Genomic DNA, 19,962 nt, shown 5'->3' on the forward strand with positions numbered 1-19,962 from the left:
ATAACCAATGAAACCATTATTTTTGTACTTATTGCTTTAATTCAAGCAAATGTAAAGATATTCATTCAAAAAACTGTTCAAATTCAATTTTCAATAAGAAATCGTTGTCACGGATTTTGTATCCTGAAGAAAAAAAACATGCGATTTTTTCGGTACACTTTTTAATGCATTATTTTCTGGACATCTTTATGACGGAATTCAGCTTAATTACCTATAAAATACTCATTAAAAGTGATTTCATCTCGATTGATCAATAAATAAAAATGTACCTCGATTTTTAATAACATTTTCAAAATCGACGTTTCTCGACCAGAGAAGCACATTTTGAGAATTTTTTCACTATTTTCAAATATAATTACTGAAACCATAGTTTTTGTACTTTTTGCTTTAATTCAAGCAAATGTAACGATATTCATTCAAAAAACTGTTAAAATTCAATTTTCACTTAGAAATCGTGTTCACGGATTTTGTATCTTGAAGAAAAAAACATGCGATTTTTTCGATACACTTTTGAATGCATTTTTTTCTGGACAAATTTTTGACCGAATTTAGCTTAAATACTTATAAAATACTCATTAAAAGTGATTTCATCTCGATTGATCAATAAATAAAAATGTACCTCGATTTTTAATAACATTTTCAAAATAGACGTTTCTCGACCAGAGAAGCACATTTTGAGAATTTTTTCACTATTTTCAAATATAACCAATGAAACCATTATTTTTGTACTTTTTGCTTTAATTCAAGCAAATGTAACGATATTCATTCAAAAAACTGTTCAAATTCAATTTTCAATAAGAAATCGTTGTCACGGATATTGTATCCTGAAGAAAAAAAACATGCGATTTTTTCGGTACACTTTTTAATGCATTATTTTCTGGACATATTTATGACCCAATTCTGCTTAATTACCTATAAAATACTCATTAAAAGTGATTTCATCTCGATTGATCAATAAATAAAAATGTACCTCGATTTTTAATAACATTTTCAAAATCGACGTTTCTCGACCAGAGAAGCACATTTTGAGAATTTTTTCACTATTTTCAAATATAATCACTGAAACCATTATTTTTGTACTTTTTGCTTTAATCCAAGCAAATATAACGACATTCATTCAAAAAACTGTTTTAATTCAATTTTCAATAAGAAATCGATGTCACGGATTTTGTATCCTGAAGAAAAAAAACATGCGATTTTTTCGGTACACTTTTTAATGCATTTTTTTCTGGACAAAGTTTTGACCGAATTCAGCTTAATTACGTATAAAATACTCATTAAAAGTGATTTCATCTCTATTGATCACTAAATGAAAATTTACCTCGATTTTTAATAACATTTTCAAAATCGACGTTTCTTGACCAGAGAAGCACATTTTGAGAATTTTTTCACTATTTTCAAATATAATCACTGAAACCATTATTTTTGTACTTTTTGCTTTAATTCAAGCAAATGTAACTATATTCATTCAAAAAACTGTTCAAATTCAATATTCAATAAGAAATCGTTGTCACGGATTTTGTATCTTGAAGAAAAAAAACATGCGATTTTTTAAGTACACTTTTTAATGCATTTTCTTCTGGACAAATTTTTGACCGAATTCAGCTTAATTTCCTATAAAATACTCATTAAAAGTGATTTCATCTCGATTGATCACTAAATAAAAATGTACCTCGATTTTTAATAACATTTTCAAAATCGACGTTTCTCGACCAGAGAAGCACATTTTGAGAATGTTTTCACTATTTTCAAATATAACCAATGAAACCATTATTTTTGTACTTTTTGCTTTAATCCAAGCAAATATAACGACATTCATTCAAAAAACTGTTCAAATTCAATTTTCAATAAGAAATCGATGTCACGGATTTTGTATCCTGAAGAAAAAAAACATGCGATTTTTTCGGTACACTTTTTAATGCATTTTTTTCTGGACAAAGTTTTGACCGAATTCAGCTTAATTACGTATAAAATACTCATTAAAAGTGATTTCATCTCTATTGATCACTAAATAAAAATTTACCTCGATTTTTAATAACATTTTCAAAATCGACGTTTCTCGACCAGAGAAGCACATTTTGAGAATTTTTTCACTATTTTCAAATATAACCAATGAAACCATTATTTTTGTACTTTTTGCTTTAATTCAAGCAAATGTAACGATATTCATTCAAAAAACTGTTCAAATTCAATTTTCAATAAGAAATCGTTGTCACGGATTTTGTATCCTGAAGAAAAAAAACATGCGATTTTTTCGGTACACTTTTTAATGCATTATTTTCTGGACATATTTATGACCCAATTCTGCTTAATTACCTATAAAATACTCATTAAAAGTGATTTCATCTCGATTGATCAATAAATAAAAATGTACCTCGATTTTTAATAACATTTTCAAAATCGACGTTTCTCGACCAGAGAAGCACATTTTGAGAATTTTTTCACTATTTTCAAATATAATCACTGAAACCATTATTTTTGTACTTTTTGCTTTAATTCAAGCAAATGTAACGATATTCATTCAAAAAACTGTTCAAATTCAATTTTCAATAAGATATCGTTGTCACGGATTTTGTATCTTGAAGAAAAAAAACATGCGATTTTTTAAATACACTTTTTAATGCATTTTCTTCTGGACAAATTTTTGACCGAATTCAGCTTAATTACCTTTAAAATACTCATTAAAAGTGATTTCATCTCGATTGATCAATAAATAAAAATGTACCTCGATTTTTAATAACATTTTCAAAATCGACGTTTCTCGACCAGAGAAGCACATTTTGAGAATGTTTTCACTATTTTCAAATATAACCAATGAAACCATTATTTTTGTACTTTTTGCTTTAATTCAAGCAAATGTAACGATATTCATTCAAAAAACTGTTCAAATTCAATTTTCAATAAGAAATCGTTGTCACGGATTTTGTATCCTGAAGAAAAAAAACATGCGATTTTTTCGGTACACTTTTTAATGCATTTTTTTCTGGACAAAGTTTTGACCGAATTCAGCTTAATTACGTATAAAATACTCATTAAAAGTAATTTCATCTCTATTGATCACTAAATAAAAATTTACCTCGATTTTTAATAACATTTTCAAAATCGACGTTTCTCGACCAGAGAAGCACATTTTGAGAATTTTTTCACTATTTTCAAATATAACCAATGAAACCATTATTTTTGTACTTTTTGCTTTAATTCAAGCAAATGTAACGATATTCATTCAAAAAACTGTTCAAATTCAATTTTCAATAAGAAATCGTTGTCACGGATTTTGTATCCTGAAGAAAAAAAACATGCGATTTTTTCGGTACACTTTTTAATGCATTATTTTCTGGACATATTTATGACCCAATTCTGCTTAATTACCTATAAAATACTCATTAAAAGTGATTTCATCTCGATTGATCAATAAATAAAAATGTACCTCGATTTTTAATAACATTTTCAAAATCGACGTTTCTCGACCAGAGAAGCACATTTTGAGAATTTTTTCACTATTTTCAAATATAATCACTGAAACCATTATTTTTGTACTTTTTGCTTTAATTCAAGCAAATGTAACGATATTCATTCAAAAAACTGTTCAAATTCAATTTTCAATAAGATATCGTTGTCACGGATTTTGTATCTTGAAGAAAAAAAACATGCGATTTTTTAAATACACTTTTTAATGCATTTTCTTCTGGACAAATTTTTGACCGAATTCAGCTTAATTACCTTTAAAATACTCATTAAAAGTGATTTCATCTCGATTGATCAATAAATAAAAATGTACCTCGATTTTTAATAACATTTTCAAAATCGACGTTTCTCGACCAGAGAAGCACATTTTGAGAATGTTTTCACTATTTTCAAATATAACCAATGAAACCATTATTTTTGTACTTTTTGCTTTAATTCAAGCAAATGTAACGATATTCATTCAAAAAACTGTTCAAATTCAATTTTCAATAAGAAATCGTTGTCACGGATTTTGTATCCTGAAGAAAAAAAACATGCGATTTTTTCGGTACACTTTTTAATGCATTATTTTCTGGACATATTTATGACCCAATTCAGCTTAATTACCTATAAAATACTCATTAAAAGTGATTTCATCTCGATTGATCAATAAATAAAAATGTACCTCGATTTTTAATAACATTTTCAAAATCGACGTTTCTTGACCAGAGAAGCACATTTTGAGAATTTTTTCACTATTTTCAAATATAATCACTGAAACCATTATTTTTGTACTTTTTGCTTTAATTCAAGCAAATGTAACGATATTCATTCAAAAAACTGTTCAAATTCAATTTTCAATAAGAAATCGTTGTCACGGATTTTGTATCCTGAAGAAAAAAAACATGCGATTTTTTCGGTACACTTTTTAATGCATTATTTTCTGGACATATTTATGACCCAATTCAGCTTAATTACGTATAAAATACTCATTAAAAGTGATTTCATCTCTATTGATCACTAAATAAAAATTTACCTCGATTTTTAATAACATTTTCAAAATCGACGTTTCTTGACCAGAGAAGCACATTTTGAGAATTTTTTCACTATTTTCAAATATAATCACTGAAACCATTATTTTTGTACTTTTTGCTTTAATTCAAGCAAATGTAACGATATTCATTTAAAAAACTGTTCAAATTCAATATTCAATAAGAAATCGTTGTCACGGATTTTGTATCTTGAAGAAAAAAAACATGCGATTTTTTAAGTACACTTTTTAATGCATTTTCTTCTGGACAAATTTTTGACCGAATTCAGCTTAATTTCCTATAAAATACTCATTAAAAGTGATTTCATCTCGATTGATCACTAAATAAAAATGTACCTCGATTTTTAATAACATTTTCAAAATCGACGTTTCTCGACCAGAGAAGCACATTTTGAGAATTTTTTCACTATTTTCAAATATAATCACTGAAACCATTATTTTTGTACTTTTTGCTTTAATTCAAGCAAATGTAACGATATTCATTCAAAAAACTGTTCAAATTCAATTTTCAATAAGAAATCGTTGTCACGGATTTTGTATCCTGAAGAAAAAAAACATGCGATTTTTTCGGTACACTTTTTAATGCATTATTTTCTGGACATATTTATGACCCAATTCAGCTTAATTACCTATAAAATACTCATTAAAAGTGATTTCATCTCGATTGATCAATAAATAAAAATGTACCTCGATTTTTAATAACATTTTCAAAATCGACGTTTCTCGACCAGAGAAGCACATTTTGAGAATTTTTTCACTATTTTCAAATATAATTACTGAAACCATAGTTTTTGTACTTTTTGCTTTAATTCAAGCAAATGTAACGATATTCATTCAAAAAACTGTTCAAATTCAATTTTATATAAGAAATCGTTGTCACGGATTTTGTATCTTGAAGAAAAAAAACATGCGATTTTTTCGGTACACTTTTTAATGCATTATTTTCTGGACATATTTATGACCCAATTCAGCTTAATTACCTATAAAATACTCATTAAAAGTGATTTCATCTCGATTGATCAATAAATAAAAATGTACCTCGATTTTTAATAACATTTTCAAAATCGACGTTTCTCGACCAGAGAAGCACATTTTGAGAATTTTTTCACTATTTTCAAATATAATCACTGAAACCATTATTTTTGTACTTTTTGCTTTATTTAAGCAAATGTAACGATATTCATTCAAAAAACTGTTCAAATTCAATTTTCAATAAGAAATCGTTGTCACGGATTTTGTATCTTGAAGAAAAAAAACATGCGATTTTTTAAGTACACTTTTTAATGCATTTTCTTCTGGACAAATTTTTGACCGAATTCAGCTTAATTACCTTTAAAATACTCATTAAAAGTGATTTCATCACGATTGATCAATAAATAAAAATGTACCTCGATTTATAATAACATTTTCAAAATCGACGTTTCTCGACCAGAGAAGCACATTTTGAGAATTTTTTCACTATTTTCAAATATAATTACTGAAACCATAGTTTTTGTACTTTTTGCTTTAATTCAAGCAAATGTAACGATATTCATTCAAAAAACTGTTAAAATTCAATTTTCACTAAGAAATCGTGTTCACGGATTTTGTATCTTGAAGAAAAAAAACATGCGATTTTTCGATACACTTTTGAATGCATTTTTTTCTGGACAAATTTTTGACCGAATTTAGCTTAAATACTTATAAAATACTCATTAAAAGGGATTTCAGCTCGATTGATCAATAAATAAAAATGTACCTCGATTTTTAATAACATTTTCAAAATCGACGTTTCTCGACCAGAGAAGCACATTTTGAGAATTTTTTCACTATTTTCAAATATAATCACTGAAACCATTATTTTTGTACTTTTTGCTTTATTTAAGCAAATGTAACGATATTCATTCAAAAAACTGTTCAAATTCAATTTTCAATAAGAAATCGTTGTCACGGATTTTGTATCTTGAAGAAAAAAAACATGCGATTTTTTAAGTACACTTTTTAATGCATTTTCTTCTGGACAAATTTTTGACCGAATTCAGCTTAATTACCTTTAAAATACTCATTAAAAGTGATTTCATCACGATTGATCAATAAATAAAAATGTACCTCGATTTATAATAACATTTTCAAAATCGACGTTTCTCGACCAGAGAAGCACATTTTGAGAATTTTTTCACTATTTTCAAATATAATTACTGAAACCATAGTTTTTGTACTTTTTGCTTTAATTCAAGCAAATGTAACGATATTCATTCAAAAAACTGTTAAAATTCAATTTTCACTAAGAAATCGTGTTCACGGATTTTGTATCTTGAAGAAAAAAAACATGCGATTTTTCGATACACTTTTGAATGCATTTTTTTCTGGACAAATTTTTGACCGAATTTAGCTTAAATACTTATAAAATACTCATTAAAAGGGATTTCAGCTCGATTGATCAATAAATAAAAATGTACCTCGATTTTTAATAACATTTTCAAAATCGACGTTTCTCGACCAGAGAAGCACATTTTGAGAATTTTTTCACTATTTTCAAATATAACCAATGAAACCATTATTTTTGTACTTTTTGCTTTAATTCAAGCAAATGTAACGATATTCATTCAAAAAACTGTTCAAATTCAATTTTCAATAAGAAATCGTTGTCACGGATTTTGTATCTTGAAGAAAAAAAACATGCGATTTTTTCGGTACACTTTTTAATGCATTATTTTCTGGACATATTTATGACCCAATTCAGCTTAATTACCTATAAAATACTCATTAAAAGTGATTTCATCTCGATTGATCAATAAATAAAAATGTACCTCGATTTTTAATAACATTTTCAAAATCGACGTTTCTCGACCAGAGAAGCACATTTTGAGAATTTTTTCACTATTTTCAAATATAATTACTGAAACCATAGTTTTTGTACTTTTTGCTTTAATTCAAGCAAATGTAACGATATTCATTCAAAAAACTGTTCAAATTCAATTTTATATAAGAAATCGTTGTCACGGATTTTGTATCTTGAAGAAAAAAAACATGCGATTTTTTCGGTACACTTTTTAATGCATTTTTTTCTGGACAAAGTTTTGACCGAATTCAGCTTAATTACGTATAAAATACTCATTAAAAGTGATTTCATCTCGATTGATCAATAAATAAAAATGTACCTCGATTTTTAATAACATTTTTAAAATCGACGTTTCTCGACCAGAGAAGCACATTTTGAGAATTTTTTCACTATTTTCAAATATAATCACTGAAACCATTATTTTTGTACTTTTTGCTTTATTTAAGCAAATGTAACGATATTCATTCAAAAAACTGTTCAAATTCAATTTTCAATAAGAAATCGTTGTCACGGATTTTGTATCTTGAAGAAAAAAAACATGCGATTTTTTAAGTACACTTTTTAATGCATTTTCTTCTGGACAAATTTTTGACCGAATTCAGCTTAATTACCTTTAAAATACTCATTAAAAGTGATTTCATCACGATTGATCAATAAATAAAAATGTACCTCGATTTATAATAACATTTTCAAAATCGACGTTTCTCGACCAGAGAAGCACATTTTGAGAATTTTTTCACTATTTTCAAATATAATTACTGAAACCATAGTTTTTGTACTTTTTGCTTTAATTCAAGCAAATGTAACGATATTCATTCAAAAAACTGTTAAAATTCAATTTTCACTAAGAAATCGTGTTCACGGATTTTGTATCTTGAAGAAAAAAAACATGCGATTTTTCGATACACTTTTGAATGCATTTTTTTCTGGACAAATTTTTGACCGAATTTAGCTTAAATACTTATAAAATACTCATTAAAAGGGATTTCAGCTCGATTGATCAATAAATAAAAATGTACCTCGATTTTTAATAACATTTTCAAAATCGACGTTTCTCGACCAGAGAAGCACATTTTGAGAATTTTTTCACTATTTTCAAATATAATCACTGAAACCATTATTTTTGTACTTTTTGCTTTAATCCAAGCAAATATAACGACATTCATTCAAAAAACTGTTAAAATTCAATTTTCAATAAGAAATCGTTGTCACGAATTTTGTATCCTGAAGAAAAAAAACATGCGATTTTTTCGGTACACTTTTTAATGCATTATTTTCTGGACATATTTATGACCCAATTCAGCTTAATTACCTATAAAATACTCATTAAAAGTGATTTCATCTCGATTGATCAATAAATAAAAATGTACCTCGATTTTTAATAACATTTTCAAAATCGACGTTTCTCGACCAGAGAAGCACATTTTGAGAATTTTTTCACTATTTTCAAATATAATCACTGAAACCATTTTTTTTGTACTTTTTGCTTTAATCCAAGCAAATATAACGACATTCATTCAAAAAACTGTTAAAATTCAATTTTCAATAAGAAATCGTGTTCACGGATTTTGTATCTTGAAGAAAAAAAACATGCGATTTTTTCGGTACAATTTTTAATGCATTTTTTTCTGGACAAAGTTTTGACCGAATTCAGCTTAATTACGTATAAAATACTCATTAAAAGTGATTTCATCTCGATTGATCAATAAATAAAAATGTACCTCGATTTTTAATAACATTTTCAAAATCGACGTTTCTCGACCAGAAAAGCATATTTTGAGTTTTTTTTTCACTATTTTCAAATATAACCAATGAAACCATTATTTTTGTAATTTTTGCTTTAATTCAAGCAAATGTAACGATATTCATTCAAAAAACTGTTCAAATTCAATTTTCAATAAGAAATCGTTGTCACGGATTTTGTATCTTGAAGAAAAAAAACATGCGATTTTTTCGGTACACTTTTTAATGCATTTTTTTCTGGACAAAGTTTTGACCGAATTCAGCTTAATTACGCATAAAATACTCATTAAAAGTGATTTCATCTCGATTGATCAATAAATAAAAATGTACCTCGATTTTTAATAACATTTTCAAAATCGACGTTTCTCGACCAGAGAAGCACATTTTGAGAATTTTTTCACTATTTTCAAATATAATCACTGAAACCATTATTTTTGTACTTTTTGCTTTAATTCAAGCAAATGTAACGATATTCATTCAAAAAACTGTTCAAATTCAATTTTCAATAAGAAATCGTTTTCACGGATTTTGTATCTTGAAGAAAAAAAACATGCGATTTTTTCGGTACACTTTTGAATGCATTTCTTTCTGGGCAAATTTTTGACCGAATTTAGCTTAAATACTTATAAAATACTCATTAAAAGTGATTTCATCTCGATTGATCATAAATAAAAATGTACCTCGATTATTAGTACCATTTTCAAAATCGACGTTTCTCGACCAGAGAAGCACATTTTGAGAATTTTTTCACTATTCAAAGTTTCAAAGTTTCAAAGTTTATTTTGGCATAGTTAATACAAAAGCTCATGAGGAGGGACCAAGTCTTCAAGCGACTTATTGCCCTCCTTAAATTTCTGAAGATTAACGTCAATTGTACAACAAAATGATATAAAGAATATTAAAAGAGAATAACCATAAAAAATAATATAAATTAAAATTTAAATAAAGTTTTGCAAATACATTTCTTAAGATTAACGTCAATTGTACAACAAAATGATATAAAGAATATTAAAAGAGAATAACCATAAAAAAATAATATAAATTAAAATTTAAATATAGTTTTGCAAATACATGAATATAGTTTAATATCTTCTGTAAAGCATGACTTTTTTACTTCGTTTGATATAGAATATAAACGAGTTATGTTTTTCTTTAAATAAAACAATCAAAATCAGGAATAAATAAATAGATAAATAAAAAATAAATAAATAAATAGATTAAAGATGGCTACACACTGCCATTAAGTATATGAATTTTAAGTTTTTTTTTAACTAAAGCGAAGGATTTGGTATCACATATAAGTAAATAAATTTGGTTGTATTGTTTTACTCCTACATAAAAGATTGAGTTTAGCTTTTTTCAAATATAATCACTGAAACCATTATTTTTGTACTTTTTGCTTTAATTCAAGCAAATGTAACGATATTCATTCAAAAAACTGTTCAAATTCAATTTTCAATAAGAAATCGTTGTCACGGATTTTGTATCTTGAAGAAAAAAAACATGCGATTTTTTAAGTACACTTTTTAATGCCTTTTCTTCTGGACATATTTTTGACCGAATTCAGCTTAATTTCCTATAAAATACTCATTAAAAGTGATTTCATCTCGATTGATCAATAAATAAAAATGTACCTCGATTTTTAATAACATTTTCAAAATCGACGTTTCTCGACCAGAGAAGCACATTTTGAGAATTTTTTCACTATTTTCAAATATAATCACTGAAACCATTATTTTTGTACTTTTTGCTTTAATTCAAGCAAATGTAACGATATTCATTCAAAAAACTGTTCAAATTCAATTTTCAATAAGAAATCGTTGTCACGGATTTTGTATCCTGAAGAAAAAAACATGCGGTTTATTCGGTACACTTTTAATGCATTATTTTCTGGACATATTTATGACCCAATTCAGCTTAATTACCTATAAAATACTCATTAAAAGTGATTTCATCTCGATTGATCAATAAATAAAAATGTACCTCGATTTTTAATAACATTTTCAAAATCGACGTTTCTCGACCAGAGAAGCACATTTTGAGAATTTTTTCACTATTTTCAAATATAATCACTGAAACCATTATTTTTGTACTTTTTGCTTTAATCCAAGCAAATATAACGACATTCATTCAAAAAACTGTTAAAATTCAATTTTCAATAAGAAATCGTGTTCACGGATTTCGTATCTTGATGAAAAAAAACATGCGATTTTTTAAGTACACTTTTTAAAGCCTTTTCTTCTGGACATATTTTTGACCGAATTCAGCTTAATTTCCTATAAAATACTCATTAAAAGTGATTTCATCTCGATTGATCAATAAATAAAAATGTACCTCGATTTTTAATAACATTTTCAAAATCGACGTTTCTCGACCAGAGAAGCACATTTAGAGAATTTTTTCACTATTTTCAAATATAATCACTGAAACCATTATTTTTGTACTTTTTGCTTTAATTCAAGCAAATGTAACGATATTCATTCAAAAAACTGTTCAAATTCAATTTTCAATAAGAAATCGTTGTCACGGATTTTGTATCCTGAAGAAAAAAAACATGCGATTTATTCGGTACACTTTTTAATGCATTATTTTCTGGACATATTTATGACCCAATTCAGCTTAATTACCTATAAAATACTCATTAAAAGCGATTTCATCTCGATTGATCAATAAATAAAAATGTACTTCGATTTTTAATAACATTTTCAAAATCGACGTTTCTCGACCAGAGAAGCACATTTTGAGAATTTTTTCACTATTTTCAAATATAATCACTGAAACCATTATTTTTGTACTTTTTGCTTTAATCCAAGCAAATATAACGACATTCATTCAAAAAACTGTTCAAATTCAATTTTCAATAAGAAATCGTGTTCACGGATTTCGTATCTTGATGAAAAAAAACATGCGATTTTTTCGGTACACTTTTGAATGCATTTTTTTCTGGACAAATTTTTGACCGAATTTAGCTTAAATACTTATAAAATACTCATTAAAAGTGATTTCATCTCGATTGATCATAAATAAAAATGTACCTCGATTATTAGTACCATTTTCAAAATCGACGTTTCTCGACCAGAAAAGCACATTTTGAGTTTTTTTTCACTATTTTCAAATATAACCAATGAAACCATTATTTTTGTACTTTTTGCTTTAATTCAAGCAAATGTAACGATATTCATTCAAAAAACTTCAAATTCAATTTTCAATAAGAAATCGTTGTCACGGATTTTGTATCTTGAAGAATAAAAACATGCGATTTTTCGGTACACTTTTTAATGCATTTTTTCTGGACAAAGTTTTGACCCAATTCAGCTTAATTACCTATAAAATACTCATTAAAAGTGATTTCATCTCGATTGATCAATAAATAAAAATGTACCTCGATTTTTAATAACATTTATAAAATCGACGTTTCTCGACCAGAGAAGCACATTTTGAGAATTTTTTCACTATTTTCAAATATAATCACTGAAACCATTATTTTTGTACTTTTTGCTTTAATCCAAGCAAATATAACGACATTCATTCAAAAAACTGTTAAAATTCAATTTTCAATAAGAAATCGTGTTCACGGATTTCGTATCTTGATGAAAAAAAACATGCGATTTTTTAAGTACACTTTTTAAAGCCTTTTCTTCTGGACATATTTTTGACCGAATTCAGCTTAATTTCCTATAAAATACTCATTAAAAGTGATTTCATCTCGATTGATCAATAAATAAAAATGTACCTCGATTTTTAATAACATTTTCAAAATCGACGTTTCTCGACCAGAGAAGCACATTTTGAGAATTTTTTCACTATTTTCAAATATAATATCTGAAACCATTATTTTTGTACTTTTTGCTTTAATTCAAGCAAATGTAACGATATTCTTTCAAAAAACTGTTCAAATTCAATTTTCAATAAGAAATCGTTGTCACGGATTTTGTATCCTGAAGAAAAAAAACATGCGATTTATTCGGTACACTTTTTAATGCATTATTTTCTGGACATATTTATGACCCAATTCAGCTTAATTACCTATAAAATACTCATTAAAAGCGATTTCATCTCGATTGATCAATAAATAAAAATGTACTTCGATTTTTAATAACATTTTCAAAATCGACGTTTCTCGACCAGAGAAGCACATTTTGAGAATTTTTTCACTATTTTCAAATATAATCACTGAAACCATTATTTTTGTACTTTTTGCTTTAATCCAAGCAAATATAACGACATTCATTCAAAAAACTGTTCAAATTCAATTTTCAATAAGAAATCGTGTTCACGGATTTCGTATCTTGATGAAAAAAAACATGCGATTTTTTCGGTACACTTTTGAATGCATTTTTTTCTGGACAAATTTTTGACCGAATTTAGCTTAAATACTTATAAAATACTCATTAAAAGTGATTTCATCTCGATTGATCATAAATAAAAATGTACCTCGATTATTAGTACCATTTTCAAAATCGACGTTTCTCGACCAGAAAAGCACATTTTGAGTTTTTTTTCACTATTTTCAAATATAACCAATGAAACCATTATTTTTGTACTTTTTGCTTTAATCCAAGCAAATATAACGACATTCATTCAAAAAACTGTTCAAATTCAATTTTCAATAAGAAATCGTGTTCACGGATTTCGTATCTTGATGAAAAAAAACATGCGATTTTTTCGGTACACTTTTTAATGCATTTTTTTCTGGACAAAGTTTTGACCGAATTCAGCTTAATTACGTATAAAATACTCATTAAAAGTGATTTCATCTCGATTGATCAATAAATAAAAATGTACCTCGATTTATAATAACATTTTCAAAATCGACGTTTCTCGACCAGAGAAGCACATTTTGAGAATTTTTTCACTATTTTCAAATATAATTACTGAAACCATAGTTTTTGTACTTTTTGCTTTAATTCAAGCAAATGTAACGATATTCATTCAAAAAACTGTTCAAATTCAATTTTATATAAGAAATCGTTGTCACGGATTTTGTATCTTGAAGAAAAAAAACATGCGATTTTTTCGGTACACTTTTTAATGCATTATTTTCTGGACATATTTATGACCCAATTCAGCTTAATTACCTATAAAATACTCATTAAAAGTGATTTCATCTCGATTGATCAATAAATAAAAATGTACCTCGATTTTTAATAACATTTTCAAAATCGACGTTTCTCGACCAGAGAAGCACATTTTGAGAATTTTTTCACTATTTTCAAATATAATCACTGAAACCATTATTTTTGTACTTTTTGCTTTAATTCAAGCAAATGTAACGATATTCATTCAAAAAACTGTTCAAATTCAATTTTCAATAAGAAATCGTTGTCACGGATTTTGTATTGGTTTAATTGGTAGAATTTTAAAAACAACTTAAAAACTGATTTTTATTATTTCTTTGACCCGGACATGATTCGAACACGCAGCCTTCTGATCTGGAGTCAGACGCGCTACTATTGCGCCACCGAGTCCCCTTTACGAAGGTTTAATTGGTAGAATTTCTATAAACAACGTAAAAACTAAATTTTATTATTTGTTTGACCCGGACGTGATTGGAACACGCAGCCTTCTGTTCTGGAGTCAGACGTGCTACCATTGCGCCACCAAGCCCCCTTTACGAAGGTTTAATTGGTAGAATTTTAAAAACAACTTAAAAACTGATTTTTATTATGTCTTTGACCCGGACGTGATTCGAACACGCAGCCTTCTGATCTGGTTTCAGAAGCGCTACCATTGCGCCACCGAGCCCCCTGAACGAAGGTTAAATTGGTAGAATTTCTATAAACAACGGAAAAACTAAATTTTATTATTTGTTTGACCCGGACGTGATTCGAACACGCGGCCTTCTGATCTGGAGTCAGACGTGCTACCATTGCACCAAAGAGCCCCCCTTACGAAGGTTTAATTGGTAGAATTTTAAAAACAACTTAAAAACTGACTTTTATTCTTTCTTTGACCCGGACGTGATTCCAACACGCAGCCTTCTGACCTGGAGTCAGAAGCGCTACTATTGCGCCACCGAGTCCCCTTTACGAAGGTTTAATTGGTAGAATTCTAAAAACAACTTAAAAACTAAGTTTTAATTATTTCTTTGACCCAGACGTGATTCGAACACGCAGCCTTCTGATCTGGTGTCAGACGCGCTACCATTGCGCCACCGAGCCCCCTGACGGTTCAATTGGTAGAATTTCTATAAACAACGTAAAAACTAACCTTTATTATTTGTTTGACCCGGACGTGATTCGAACACGCAGCCTTCTGATCTGGAGTCAGACGCGCTACCATTGCGCCACCGAGTCCCCTTTACGAAGGTTTAATTGGTAGAATTTTAAAAACAACTTAAAAACTGATTTTTATTATTTCTTTGACCCGAACGTGATGCCAACACGCAGCCTTCTGATCTGGAGTCAGACGCGCTACTATTGCGCCACCGAGTCCCCTTTACGAAGTTTAATTGGTAGAATTCTATAAACAACATAAAAACTAAGTTTTAATTATTTCTTTGACCCAGACCTGATTCGAACACGCAGCCTTCTGAACTGGTGTCAGACGCACTACCATTGCGCCACCGAGCCCCCTTTACGAAGGTTTAATTGGTAGAATTCTAAAAACAACTTAAAAACTAAGTTTTAATTATTTCTTTGACCCAGACGTGATTCGAACACGCAGCCTTCTGATCTGGTGTCAGACGCGCTACCATTGCGCCACCGAGCCCCCTGACGGTTCAATTGGTAGAATTTCTATAAACAACGTAAAAACTAACCTTTATTATTTGTTTGACCCGGACGTGATTCGAACACGCAGCCTTCTGATCTGGAGTCAGACGCGCTAACATTGCGCCACCGAGTCCCCTTTACGAAGGTTTAATTGGTAGAATTTCTATAAACAACGTAAAAACTGATTTTTATTATTTCTTTGACCCGGACGTGATTCCAACACGCAGCCTTCTGATCTGGAGTCAGACGCGCTACTATTGCGCCACCGAGCCCCCTGACGGTTTAAATGGTAGAATTTCTATAAACAACGTAAAAACTAAATTTTATTATTTGTTTGGCCCGGACGTGATTTGAACACGCAGCCTTCTGTTCTGGAGTCAGACGCGCTTTCATTGCGCCACCGAGCCCCCGTTACGAAGGTTTAATTGGTAGAATTTTAAAAACAACTTAAAAACTGATTTTTATTATTTCTTTGACCCGAACGTGATGCCAACACGCAGCCTTCTGATCTGGAGTCAGACGCGCTACTATTGCGCTACCGAGTCCCCTTTACTACGGTTTAATTGGTAGAATTCTAAAAACAACTTAAAAACTGACTTTTATTCTTTCTTTGACCCGGACGTGATTCGAACACGCAGCCTTCTGATCTGGAGTCAGACGCGCTACTATTGCGCCACCGAGCCCCGTTTACGAAGGTTTAATTGGTAGAATTCTAAAAACAACTTAAAAACTGACTTTTATTCTTTCTTTGACCCGGACGTGATTCGAACACGCAGCCTTCTGATCTGGTTTCAGAAGCACTACCATTGCGCCACCGAGCCCCCTGAACGAAGGTTAAATTGGTAGAATTTCTATAAACAACGGAAAAACTAAATTTTATTATTTGTTTGACCCGGACGAGATTCGAACACGCAGCCTTCTGATCTGGAGTCAGACGCGCTACCATTGCGCCACCGAGCCCCCTTTACGAAGGTTTAATTGGTAGAATTTTAAAAACAACTTAAAAACTGATTTTTATTATTTCTTTGACCCGGACGTGATTCCAACACGCAGCCTTCTGATCTGGAGTCAGACGCGCTACCATTGCGCCACCGAGTCCCCTTTACGAAGGTTTAATTGGTAGAATTCTAAAAACAACTTAAAAACTGACTTTTATTCTTTCTTTGACCCGGACGTGATTCCAACACGCAGCCTTCTGATCTGGAGTCAGAAGCGCTACTATTGCGCCACCGAGCTCCCGTTACGAAGTTTAATTGGTAGAATTCTATAAACAACATAAAAACTAAGTTTTAATTATTTCTTTGACCCAGACCTGATTCGAACACGCAGCCTTCTGAACTGGTGTCAGACGCACTACCATTGCGCCACCGAGCCCCCTGACGGTTTAATTGGTAGAATTTCTATAAACAACTTAAAAACTAACCTTTATTATTTGTTTGACCCGGACGTGATTCGAACACGCAGCCTTCTGATCTGGAGTCAGACGCGCTACCATTGCGCCACCGAGTCCCCTTTACGAAGGTTTAATTGGTAGAATTTCTATAAACAACGTAAAAACTAAATTTTATTATTTGTTTGACCCGGACGTGATTCGAACACGCAGCCTTCTGATCTGGAGTCAGACGCGCTACCATTGCGCCACCGAGTCCCCTTTACGAAGGTTTAATTGGTAGAATTTCTATAAACAACGTAAAAACTAAATTTTATTATTTGTTTGACCCGGACGTGATTCGAACACGCAGCCTTCTGTTCTGGAGTCAGACGCTCTACCATTGCGCCACCGAGCCCCCATTTCGAAGGTTTCATTGGTAGAATTTTAAAAACAACTTAAAAACTGATTTTTATTATTTCTTTGACCCGGACGTGATTCCAACACAAAGCCTTCTGATCTGGAGTCAGATGCGCTACCATTGCACCACCGAGCCCCCCTTACGAAGGTTTAATTGGTAGAATTTTAAAAACAACTTAAAAACTGATTTTTATTATTTCTTTGACCCGGACGTGATTCCAACACGCAGCCTTCTGATCTGGTTTCAGAAGCGCTACCATTGCGCCACCGAGCCCCCTGAACGAAGGTTAAATTGGTAGAATTTCTATAAACAACGGAAAAACTAAATTTTATGATTTGTTTGACCCGGACGTGATTCGAACACGCAGCCTTCTGATCTGGAGTCAGACGCGCTACCACTGCGCCACCGAGCCCCCTTTACGAAGGTTTAATTGGTAGAATTTTAAAAACAACTTAAAAACTGACTTTTATTCTTTCTTTGACCCGGACGTGATTCCAACACGCAGCCTTCTGATCTGGAGTCAGAAGCGCTACTATTGCGCCACCAAGCTCCCGTTACGAAGTTTAATTGGTAGAATTCTATAAACAACATAAAAACTAAGTTTTAATTATTTCTTTGACACGAACGTGATTCCAACACGCAGCCTTCTGATCTGGAGTCAGACGCGCTACTATTGCGCCACCGAGTCCCCTTTACGAAGGTTTAATTGGTAGAATTCTAAAAACAACTTAAAAACTGACTTTTATTCTTTCTTTGACCCGGACGTGATTCGAACACGCAGCCTTCTGATCTGGTTTCAGAAGCGCTGCCATTGCGCCACCGAGCCTCCTGAACGAAGGTTAAATTGGTAGAATTTCTATAAACAACGGAAAAACTAAATTTTATTATTTGTTTGACCCGGACGTGATTCGAACACGCAGCCTTCTGATCTGGTTTCAGAAGCGCTACCATTGCGCCACCGAGCCCCCTGAACGAAGGTTAAATTGGTAGAATTTCTATAAACAACGGAAAAACTAAATTTTATTATTTGTTTGACCCGGACGTGATTCGAACACGCAGCCTTCTGATCTGGAGTCAGACGCGCTACCACTGCGCCACCGAGCCCCCTTTACGAAGGTTTAATTGGTAGAATTTTAAAAACAACTTAAAAACTGACTTTTATTCTTTCTTTGACCCGGACGTGATTCCAACACGCAGCCTTCTGATCTGGAGTCAGAAGCGCTACTATTGCGCCACCGAGCTCCCGTTACGAAGTTTAATTGGTAGAATTCTATAAACAACATAAAAACTAAGTTTTAATTATTTCTTTGACACGAACGTGATTCCAACACGCAGCCTTCTGATCTGGAGTCAGACGCGCTACTATTGCGCCACCGAGTCCCCTTTACGAAGGTTTAATTGGTAGAATTCTAAAAACAACTTAAAAACTGACTTTTATTCTTTCTTTGACCCGGACGTGATTCGAACACGCAGCCTTCTGATCTGGTTTCAGAAGCGCTGCCATTGCGCCACCGAGCCTCCTGAACGAAGGTTAAATTGGTAGAATTTCTATAAACAACGGAAAAACTAAATTTTATTATTTGTTTGACCCGGACGTGATTCGAACACGCAGCCTTCTGTTCTGGAGTCAGACGCGCTACCATTGCGCCACCGAGCCCCCATTACGAAGGTTTTATTGGTAGAATTTTAAAAACAACTTAAAAACTGATTTTCATTATTTCTTTGACCCGGAGGTGATTCCAACACAAAGCCTTCTGATCTGGAGTCAGACGCGCTACCATTGCGCCGCCGAGCCCCCCTTACGAAGGTTTAATTAGTAGAATTTTAAAAACAAATTAAAAGCTGATTTTTATTATTTCTTGGACCCGGACGTGATATTAACACGCAGCCTTCTGATCTGGAGTCAGACGCGCTACTATTGCGCCACCGAGCCCCCTTTACGAAGTTTAATTGGTAGAATTCTATAAACAACTTAAAAACTAAGTTTTAATTATTTCTTTGACCCAGACGTGATTCGAACACGCAGCCTTCTGATCTGGTGTCAGACGCGCTACCATTGCGCCACCGAGCCCCCTGACGGTTTAATTCGTAGAATTTCTATACACAACGTAAAAACTAACCTTTATTATTTGTTTGACCCGGACGTGATTCGAACACGCAGCCTTCTGTTCTGGAGTCAGACGCGCTACCATTGCGCCACCGAGCCCCTTTACGAAGTTTAATTGGTAGAATTTTAAAAACAACTTAAAAACTGATTTTTATTATTTCTTTGACCCGGACGTGATTCCAACACGCAGCCTTCTGAACTGGAGTCAGACGCGCTACTATTGCGCCACCGAGCCCCCTTTACGAAGTTTAATTGGTAGAATTCTATAAACAACTTAAAAACTAAGTTTTAAT

At 31.1% G+C, this 19,962-nt stretch overlaps 14 non-coding genes across 14 annotated transcripts; all 14 read right to left on the bottom strand.

Moving 5' to 3' along the window:
• Positions 1-15,148: 15,148 nt before the first annotated feature.
• TRNAW-CCA (transfer RNA tryptophan (anticodon CCA)) lies at positions 15,149-15,220 on the bottom strand. Its single transcript has one exon. It is a non-coding gene; the product is annotated as a tRNA-Trp (tRNA).
• A 63-nt stretch (positions 15,221-15,283) lies between these two features.
• TRNAW-CCA (transfer RNA tryptophan (anticodon CCA)) lies at positions 15,284-15,355 on the bottom strand. The gene has a single exon. It is a non-coding gene; the product is annotated as a tRNA-Trp (tRNA).
• Positions 15,356-15,698: 343 nt separating this feature from the next.
• On the bottom strand, positions 15,699-15,770 carry TRNAW-CCA (transfer RNA tryptophan (anticodon CCA)). Its single transcript has one exon. It is a non-coding gene; the product is annotated as a tRNA-Trp (tRNA).
• A 63-nt stretch (positions 15,771-15,833) lies between these two features.
• Positions 15,834-15,905, bottom strand: TRNAW-CCA (transfer RNA tryptophan (anticodon CCA)). The gene has a single exon. It is a non-coding gene; the product is annotated as a tRNA-Trp (tRNA).
• Positions 15,906-16,383: 478 nt separating this feature from the next.
• Positions 16,384-16,455, bottom strand: TRNAW-CCA (transfer RNA tryptophan (anticodon CCA)). Its single transcript has one exon. It is a non-coding gene; the product is annotated as a tRNA-Trp (tRNA).
• A 205-nt stretch (positions 16,456-16,660) lies between these two features.
• TRNAW-CCA (transfer RNA tryptophan (anticodon CCA)) lies at positions 16,661-16,732 on the bottom strand. The gene has a single exon. It is a non-coding gene; the product is annotated as a tRNA-Trp (tRNA).
• Positions 16,733-16,798: 66 nt separating this feature from the next.
• TRNAW-CCA (transfer RNA tryptophan (anticodon CCA)) lies at positions 16,799-16,870 on the bottom strand. Its single transcript has one exon. It is a non-coding gene; the product is annotated as a tRNA-Trp (tRNA).
• Positions 16,871-17,209: 339 nt separating this feature from the next.
• Positions 17,210-17,281, bottom strand: TRNAW-CCA (transfer RNA tryptophan (anticodon CCA)). Its single transcript has one exon. It is a non-coding gene; the product is annotated as a tRNA-Trp (tRNA).
• A 67-nt stretch (positions 17,282-17,348) lies between these two features.
• Positions 17,349-17,420, bottom strand: TRNAW-CCA (transfer RNA tryptophan (anticodon CCA)). Its single transcript has one exon. It is a non-coding gene; the product is annotated as a tRNA-Trp (tRNA).
• Positions 17,421-17,902: 482 nt separating this feature from the next.
• On the bottom strand, positions 17,903-17,974 carry TRNAW-CCA (transfer RNA tryptophan (anticodon CCA)). The gene has a single exon. It is a non-coding gene; the product is annotated as a tRNA-Trp (tRNA).
• Positions 17,975-18,594: 620 nt separating this feature from the next.
• On the bottom strand, positions 18,595-18,666 carry TRNAW-CCA (transfer RNA tryptophan (anticodon CCA)). Its single transcript has one exon. It is a non-coding gene; the product is annotated as a tRNA-Trp (tRNA).
• Positions 18,667-19,147: 481 nt separating this feature from the next.
• On the bottom strand, positions 19,148-19,219 carry TRNAW-CCA (transfer RNA tryptophan (anticodon CCA)). Its single transcript has one exon. It is a non-coding gene; the product is annotated as a tRNA-Trp (tRNA).
• A 342-nt stretch (positions 19,220-19,561) lies between these two features.
• TRNAW-CCA (transfer RNA tryptophan (anticodon CCA)) lies at positions 19,562-19,633 on the bottom strand. The gene has a single exon. It is a non-coding gene; the product is annotated as a tRNA-Trp (tRNA).
• Positions 19,634-19,696: 63 nt separating this feature from the next.
• TRNAW-CCA (transfer RNA tryptophan (anticodon CCA)) lies at positions 19,697-19,768 on the bottom strand. The gene has a single exon. It is a non-coding gene; the product is annotated as a tRNA-Trp (tRNA).
• Between the last annotated feature and the right edge of the window lie 194 nt (positions 19,769-19,962).

This window comes from Phalangium opilio, unplaced genomic scaffold (genome assembly GCF_054372755.1).
Source record: "Phalangium opilio isolate 3A_F unplaced genomic scaffold, DU_Popi_V2 ptg000031l_1, whole genome shotgun sequence".
Classification (NCBI taxonomy): domain Eukaryota; kingdom Metazoa; phylum Arthropoda; class Arachnida; order Opiliones; family Phalangiidae; genus Phalangium; species Phalangium opilio.